This window comes from Corvus kubaryi, unplaced genomic scaffold (genome assembly GCF_017639235.1).
Source record: "Corvus kubaryi isolate FWS band 111438036 unplaced genomic scaffold, C.kubaryi_AGA036_p1.0 137, whole genome shotgun sequence".
Taxonomy (NCBI): Eukaryota; Metazoa; Chordata; class Aves; order Passeriformes; family Corvidae; genus Corvus; species Corvus kubaryi.
In genome coordinates, this window is record NW_024580671.1 from 8,603,859 (window position 1) to 8,613,246 (window position 9,388).

The window sequence follows — 9,388 nt, forward strand, 5'->3', positions numbered from 1 at the left end:
AGCACAGAAAGAAGGCCCTCCAATTCTGTTTTCCATAGTGCAGAGAGTAAAGAATCTTGAAATTAAAAAAGAGACTGGGGGCATTCCAGATGAGAACACCCAAACTTCCTGGAAAATCAAATACAGACCGTATGGCCTGTAGTAAAACTACCCAAATAGGTTTGGTATGAATGGAGCTACACTGTAAAAACACAGAGTAAAAATAATTGGATGCAGAAAGCAAAGTGAAGATGTTCAGAATGCTCGATGCATCTTAGCTAGGGAAAAAATGTTATGCATAGAAAAGACAGCTACAGAAAGGTCCATGTGTTAATTGGGGGCATTTCTCCTGCCTGTCAATGACTAAAGTTGCAGCAATGAAACCACTAGGAGAAAAAAATGGACAGCTGCAAAGGCAATAGATATATAATGTGCAAAGTATCAAACATCAGAAAAGATACGCACAAGACACCACGCCTGATAAATGCCAGCATCCCGTTTTCTTATCACTAGATCTAAAAGACACCTGGAGCCAAATTGTTTGTAAGAATCCAACTTTGAGAGAATGAACTGGCAGACAACTGAAATTAGTTATGCCCAACAGTCCTATGCTAGGTTCTATGAAAGGTGGGAGAGTACTAAAAATATCCGAGGAGCCTGTTTCTTTACACATTGTGCCAATTAGATATGGTCAGGCTGTGACAAATTTTCTGTAAACATTCTGGTGAACGAGCAACTCCCCCAGCATCCTCCAGCAGCTCCAAGGGTGGCTGAAATCTTGCCTCTAAAATGCCAGAGCTTTCAATTACAAAAGTGGAGAAAGGAAAAAACAAAAAGGAGTGCTAGCATCAAGTACATTGTGCTTGTTGAACCAAGGCAGGTAAGAAAATTTCAGATCCTTGACCTGGCAATATTCTTCATCATGGATTTCTCTTTGCTTTGGTGGGGTTAGATCTAAACATCTTATTGCACTGAGTCCATGAGAGAAAAAGGAGAAAAGACAGAAAATATGATTAGTGAATTTTTTATTTTCTTGTCTAGAGAAGGTGCATCCATTTCAGTGGGGAAAAATGCACATACATCCATGCTGGGATGGGAAGGCAGCTAGGAAAAAGGATAAAGCCACCAAAGACCTCCAGCAGCATTGTGGTGACATCTTTTATTTAATTCCCCTTCTCTATCCAGCACACTCAGAGACCAGAAGAAAAAAAAGCCTGCGAAGGACCATATGGTGCGATCACGGAGGACGGTGCTGCTCCATGGTGCTCGGAGTAGGGGGCTGAGCTGACGAGATCCTGCAGTGCAGGAGCACACTCACCTCGCCCATGAGGTCCTTGCACCAAGGGGAGGCCCACTTCTCCTTCCTCACTCAGCCTTGCCAGGGAAAGCCACACTGGAACTGTCTGCCTGAGATGCTGCTGTGGAAGTGGCTCTCTCCCACCTCTTCCTTTCTGCCCCCTGTGCTGCCCAGTTGTTCCCACATCTCTCTGCTTGTTGGCACTCAGTTCAGCAGACTGGGGAAGTGACCTGTGTTAAAATTACCTTGTCATCAACAAAAAAATAGCTCTTTTTAATCCCCCCAGTTTGTTCCAGGAGAGAGTCTGAGGTTTTTATGCAGCCATGGGCTCACAGAGCATGGGTTGTCAGACATCACTGACTTTGCATCTCAGACCTTTCCCCACTCCCTTAGTCCAGCTGCACTGGCTAAACATGATCTGCCACTCACAAGTCCCTCCAGGCTGCCCCCAGAAAATGAGACTGCAATCCAGCTCAGTCTCCTGACTGTCACCTATCCCCCTGAGGAACAGGAATGATGGGTTTGAAAAAAGACCAATCTAACACTGACTTTCCCATAGGTGCAAGTATGCCTACCAGCCTCAAAGAGGAAGGGACCAGAGAAAGCGAACAAAAAGCTCTGGGTGGCAGGAGGATGACGGATATTGGTTCATGCCCTGTATTATGCCAAGCACACGAAAGCCCAGAATGGTGAGACTTTGTACCCTGCATCAACCTTCTCCAGGGACATGGAGAAGCTGAAAGCCTTGTTAGTGTGACCAGGTCCCCTTTGCTTCTGAAGTGCCACTTTATGTCTTCTAGTACCCACACACTGAAAAGGAGAATTGAATGCAGATGCTTCGCAAACAAATTTCCCATTTTTCTCCATATCCTCCTCCCTCTAGTTCTTATCTCAGTAATTAAATTATGCAGCTGAGGAAAGTGATTTGGAAAACAGATGGCATGCAAGATGCTATAGAAAACAGTGGTGCATTTTAAACCTTACAGCAGAGACACAGACAGATTTGGGTGGTATATGGGCCTTGAAGTAATTGAACTTCAAAGGCTGCTTGTGCAATGACCTTTAAGCAGAAGGAATGAATGGCCCTCCAGCCTTCAACTTCATACTCACAATTAAGTATCAAAATCAAGCTTCTCCACAAACACTGTGGCTGGTCTAATTTGCCACAGAATTTGGTGTGACCTAACCACATCCTTGGTACTTGACAATGGTAGGAAATATGAGATCTGCGCAAGATGGAACCCTGAAGCAAGCATTTCAGCCTAGCAGAATTCTGAGATGTAAGGGGAAAAGACACCAAAAAGAACAGCTCATTAATCTGTGTGAAGCTCTAAGTCCCTTCTCCCCCTGTTTTCCTTTCATTTAAGACCATGGCGGGCAAGGCTGGGTGGGGACAAGCTGCCACAGCTCCTCGCAGCGCAAATGCCGTGTCCCCAGACATGCTGGGGGAGCGCTGTGTGGTGGGAGCCCACTGCAGCACAGCCAGCAGGACAGGAGAACAGGAGCTCTTTTGCCAGCATAACTGAGGAAAGGTGTTTGCCAACGGCATTTGCCTCTGGATCTGCATTAAAAACGTCTTCACTCAAAACCCAGGTGGTAAAAGAGATTGCACTAGCTTGTGTTGGATGGGGCTGTGGCCTCTTTCCAGGAAAATGGCACAGTCATCAAATCCCACCCTCTGAACGGTGGAGGTCGCCTTGTAGTGGAATCCATCACAAGAGGAGCTGGGGAGCCCTGCAGCTGTTTCCACCATTGAACACATTTCCACACAAAGCTGGAGGTAATTCTCAGAGACGCTAATAAATCAAACATAAAGAGTTTAAACTATCCAGATAAATAATGGCAGATGTTTAGGGATGGAATAACAGGCAAAAGTATGAGTTGTGCAGTGCCTGCAGTTCAAAGAAAATGAGTTCAAACTGCGAGGGCATTGTTCAGAGGAACAGTAAGGGATAAAGCAACGGGGGAGGGAGGAAAAGGGAGGAAAAGCTGTCTTTCTTCCCTCGGATGTGTGAGTACCAACCCCAGCTAGCGCGGAGAACTGCATCTTCACTGTCAAGCTAGCAGCCAGTGGAAGCAGCAGCAAGCACCACCACTCACAGCCTCACACCCTGGCCTGCACAGCCAGTTTTCCCAGAGCATTTTTAGCTTTTAACTGGGCTGCTGATGTGCAGAAACACTGAATCGCTCCACAAAACCTGCATCTTCCCACAGATGCTTCCTGCAAGGGACAGGAACTGGGCTAGTCTCTGAGGTAGGAACTGAGGAGCAAGGATCCCTGCAGTTCCTATCTGTCTCTGTTTCACTGTCCAGCCTTTCGTATAAAATATAACCTCTGCAGGCATCAGATCAGCTTCCTGTAAAAGAAATTTTTGCTTCCCAGGGTTGTGAGGAGACATAACTCCAATTAATGACTCTACTGCCAGCCCTCTTCTTCCTCATCCAAGGACGGAGTACATTTTAATATGATGCACTTGCCAGGAATTTACTCTTGTGAAAGAGGAACCAAACGCTTCACTGTCAACAAGACTGCAACACTTCTTATGTGGTTTTTTTTTCTCAAATGTCATAGGGTATAAAAGGTAGTGTTTAAAGGTAGAGGGACAAATTATCAGAGCACTTTTGAACTACATAATGAGTATTGCTAATAGCAATGCTTGACTTGGCAGCAGTGTTCAAGGTTATTTAGCAAAGCACAGAATGTACATCAGACAAAATAAGAAATTAATTTTAATATGTCTTTGCAAAATAAATATAAAAGTAATCAATTTGGCTTTTCATTTTTTATTTTGCCTTTTTGTTTTGGCTATCAATAAAAGCAACCTTGAAAATGTAACGTAAGAAGAGTTAGAGAGGAGCGATGGAGGAACAATAAAATGAGGAGGAATGCAAGTCAGTACAGAATGTCTTTGATCATTACAAACCTAATTATTGAGAAAGACAGCTCAGTGTGCATGAATACAGAATAATGACGAGTTTGGTAAACACTTACTGCACAATACATATGTATTTGTGTGCCTGGAGAGAGGGTGCTTAACAAGGAAGCAACAGAGGGAAATCAAAGCATGTGTGCGCCACTCCAATAGCAGGAAGCAGGGAAGGAAGAACTTCCAATCCATCTTACTTTGAGGCACAATTAGCACTGCAATGAGCTTCCACTATGCAGCCATACATCAGCTGTTCTATTCCTACAAAATGGGCTGTAAATCTGTATAGGTATTATCACAAAAACAATTCCCACAATGTTTCAAGATAGGTCAAGGCATAATTTTAAAACTGACTTGAAATATGGAGATTTGCCTAAATCTTTTTAGTTTGCTTTGCTTGGCACAGCAAGAATTCTGTGGGCACACATGCATGTCCTGTCAGTGAGGAAGACAGGTTACCATCAAATAACTTGTGTGCATGAATATATGGCTTATGCCCAAAATAACTCTGGAGGAAAACCCCACCTAGCCTCAAACCTATTGACACTGACACCAGTGGACATTGATTTGTTCACCCCCAGCGATGTCCTGCTTGCTGCATCCAGTTGTGCAAGCTTCCTTCCCCGGGGAAGAGTTTAGGCAGGGGTCCTCTGGTCATGCATGGGTTTGCAGCAGAGCTGAGCTGCTTTTTGGAAGCAAAAATCGGTGTGGTGGTTCTAATGTTGCAATGGCAGAGCCTAAAGCTGGCAGCAAAAGTCAGTACTCTGCTTTACTGGACCCAGACAGGATGGGGCTATTTCCATTGGGTTCTGCCTGCTTCAGATCCCTCCTCAGGCAACAAAAACTGCCCAAATTGCTGTAAACAATCCCATGCAACACTGCTCTCAACTTCCCAGAAATTTCAACACAAAAAAGAATGGGAAATATATTGCTCTGAGCAAAACAGATGAAAAAAATAGGTTGAAACAGGTTAAAAGAACATGGTACCCCCACATGTCCCCAAAATGTCACCTAGTGACAGCTACTGGAGAAAAGGCTACAGTTTCAGCCCCAAAACATCAGCTAAATGCCATCAAAATCCCGGGTTAGCTAGCACCAGTGTGGTTTTTAGCAGCTATCTGAAGGCTTTACAGTCACAGTTTTGCCTGCTGAGATGTTTCCTCCCACCAAAACATTTGGTCTGTACCTTTTATCTTTATTTATTACCTTATATTTTCCAAGAATAGACAAGACATTTTATTCTTCTGCTAGTATTCTTAGTTCCTTGTATTTGTTATTGAATAACCTGCCCATCAAACTGGAGCTCATAAATCTCCTGATCTGGCATATCTTAAAAAATTCAATTAATTTGCCCTTTACCTTGCTATTTAATATCATGAATAAAGTTAGTGAGGCACCTCATCCCACACCTGTGCTTGGTAGCTCACTCTTCATTATTGCTTTGTGTTGACAATTCTGCAGCCCATTTTCAGTCTCCTCTCTCTCACTGCCAGCCTGATCTCAATTAATTTTTTCTATAAGATCTTGGGGCATTATTTAAAATGTTCCTTATGATGTATTGCTTCCCGTATAGGTCTCCATTAGTAAAAAAGCAGGAAAGTTCACAGGACACTATTTATGTTTAATACAGCAGAATCATTTACTGCCTGTGATTCACTTGTCCAGATACTCGCAGATTCATAACATATGCTCTGTATTTTTGATAAGGATTGAAAATTAATCCATCAAAAGCAAGAGACATTAGCTTACTCCATAATTTCCTTTTTTTTTTTTTTGCCTTTTGTATCAGACCCATTTTTCATGATTTTTCAGAAAAAAATAGGCTACCTGCTATTTAGGTGTACTGACCGTCATATATTTGGCCCTTCCAAACTACTCTCCCCCTGCCTAAGAACTGATTTCCCAAATATTTCACAATAATTTTTTAGTCATCTCAAACTTTATTCTTCAGAGGAATAGTGCAGGAAAATATAGCTCAGCCCTTTGAATTCTATGGAATGAATATTGAATTCTATGCCAAACCCATGCCCCTTCCAACGTTTCACATTCGCCCTTAGGTAGGAGTCCTCTCCCTGATGCCCCTGGGTCATGCTCCCACCACACAGCCCCACACCCTGGCAGTGCTCCTGATATCCAGGCCCCTGGCAAAAGCCAGATATTACATCCTAGAGATGCTGTTGGATGGACACAGCAGCGGAGAGTGGGTGGCTGCTCTGCTCCTTCTCCTGTGGGTACCACGAGACAAACCAGCCTACTGCAAGAGGGCAAAAGGAACTGATCCTGCTGTATGGGGTCCAAATAGCTGAAGTATTTTGTCCAGGAAACCCTCAGGTGCTGAACAAACAATTATGTGAAAGAGCTTACTGGCTGTTTTTTTTTCCAACTGCTTTTAGTGAATGACAATTGGCATGCAAATAAAAATATAGAACTTACACTAGCTGAAATGTTATGGGAAAAGTTATATTACCAAAAGTAAAGTTTGATGCTCCATTAGCTCATTAAATTAAATTACAGAGAGTTTGCTTTTTTTTTTTTTTTAATGCAGTGTCAGAAGTAGTACTGCATTTCTGGGAGAGTTATTTTGGATTGATTGCTGTATGTGCTGTTTGGAGATTGTGTACTGTAGGTGTGTATGCAATTTTACAGCTATGCCAACATTTATTTTACAATAAAATTTTACCTGAAAATTACAGCCATATAGTGTAATGAGCTATTCTTTTCTCTTTTTATAGCATCTCCAGCCATGCATCCAATACACACAGAACAATTTTCTGGCTTACAAGACTTCAAACCATTAGACCACCAAAGAGCTGTGAATTAAATGCAGTGCAAGCAATGGCAGCATTCACGCTCACGTATCAAACCAGAACGAGGATTGCACAGCCTCTCAAATATCCAACTTTGGGGCTGATTCATTCAGTGGGTCTGTGACCTGACAAGGCAGGATGATTAATTGCACACATATTCCCTCCGAGGTTTTCCTGCTCATGCTTCCTGCAGCAAAGATTGTGAGCTTGACGGATCAGCATAGCAGCCTCTTAAGATGCCAGAAAGGGAAGCGGTTGGTTTCTGATTGAAAGTTAATGGAGGAATAGCAGCTGTTCTATGCTGAGGTAAAAAAAACCCAAACAAAGAGGTTTTGATTCTCAGAGAAACCACACACAGGAATAAGCTGATTTTTCAATAACTCTGGCTATGGGATTTCTGTCAGGGATTGAAAGACTATATTTGCATGATATAATAAGCATCATAATTAGAAATTCAGCTGTGCTTCCTTTCATCTGATTATTGAAATATAAACCATGGCCTTAGTGCTTTTCTTTTCTTGTTAAACACTCTTCTAGGTGTCTCCTCTTTCACGTGTTTGTTCTTGGCTTTAAGATACTTTGTCCATTTAGACTAAAGTTTGCAGAAACCCTGATTTGGCAGGCAGCTCCCATATTTGCAGTGCTGAGCAAAGCTGCTTGCACAGCACTTCCCTTCTGTTCACAGGCAATCCACACACTCCCACTGTCAGACCAGACCCACTGCCAATTTTTAATAGTATTCATTTTTCAAGTAAGCCTTAGCAAATTGCATTAGACACCTCCTCAAGAATACTTAAGCCCTATCACTTTATCTATTAAAAGGTTTTAAACATTGACCAGTGTTTCCCCCACATTTCCCAGCTGCACTCTGACGGGATAACATACGCTTGATGGAGGCTCTCATGTTGCTTGTGAATTGAGCTGAGCTGTGTGGCAGCCCTCTGTAGACATACCTGCTCCTGTGGGCATGACCCCACAGCCTGGCCCAGCAACGAGGGTTCCCAGAAGCAAACTGCAGACAGGGAACCCCACAGATTCAGCACCAGGGCTGGGGGGGGCAGAGGCAGGCTGAGCTGCAGCAGCAGATGCACAGAGAGCTCTAAACTCTCACGCCTCACAGACATCTTTGTTCTGTTCTAGGACAAATCCCTCAAAACACACCTGGAAGTGCAAGTCTGGAAACTGAGACCTGCACTACCTCCTCACTGTACTTCCCAACCTGCATCCTGCAGCACCTACTGAAGAGCTCCGTTGAAAACAGTCCTTCAAATCCAGCAGTCTGTGCTGGACCCCTGTCAAAGGGCTATGTTTATAGCAGAGATTATGGGAAATGATCTTCTAAAATGCCCCTGGATTCTCCCATGACATCCCTCATCTGCTCCGAGTTTGAATTAAGCTGTTCATTCAGCAGTTACATTTTCTGACTTTGTTAATAACAATCTTGTCTGTTACTGGCAACACAGAAACACACAAGCAGGAAAAACGCAACAAAAAAATGCTCCTATTACTGCAACTTTTAAAATGAGCCTTAGAAACTAACAGAGAATGATACTGTATAAACAAATTGATTTAATTGCACTACATGAAAGAGAAGGCAGGTCTTACTGAAGCAGAGCAGCAGACAGCATGCCAGAACAAAATTCCTCAAAGCAATGGCATATAAATATTGAACAAAATGCAAAAGCCAACTCTGCAGATGGCTTTGGGAAAAGCAGCCACTCTGGCTGCAAATATGTTTCAGAGAATACAACACAAAACCTGGAAATCTGCAAAGCCAAGGAGGAAATCAGTGAATAATCCGCTAGATGGAAATCCCCAGCTTCCACAATCAAGTACAGGGTTTGCAAAGACATTTCTAAATCAGTGAGGGACGGGATGGGACAGAAGAGTGAATTTCAGGATTTTGAGTTTTCCCCTTAGCATCACACACTGCCATGCCAGGCATATACCTACTGCTGGTCCTTGCATGCCAATTTAGATATTTAACTTGGGGTGTTAATCTCCCAGCAAAATAATTTAATATCATCTCTGTAGCCATTACTTTCTTCCAGAGGCCTTTGCAAATGGCATTTCCAACAGATTTAAATATATGATTGCCAATCAAGTGAGCTGCGTCCGCTCAATTTGCTTCTTGCCTTTTGCTCAGAGAACCAGCTGAACGATTCACTCACAAAAGCTTCTGAAGCAAAGCAAGAGAGGATTTTGTTAATCTGGATTTGTGAGCCCCAAGCTACTGGCTTAAAATTTGATGATGAATCTGTGTCACTGTGTATTTCCTTCTCCCTTGGGAAAACAAAGGATGGATGGATGTAGAAAATCAGGCTTATTCCTCTTAACTGTAAGAAGTTACCAAAGAGAAATAAATGAGGAGAATTTGG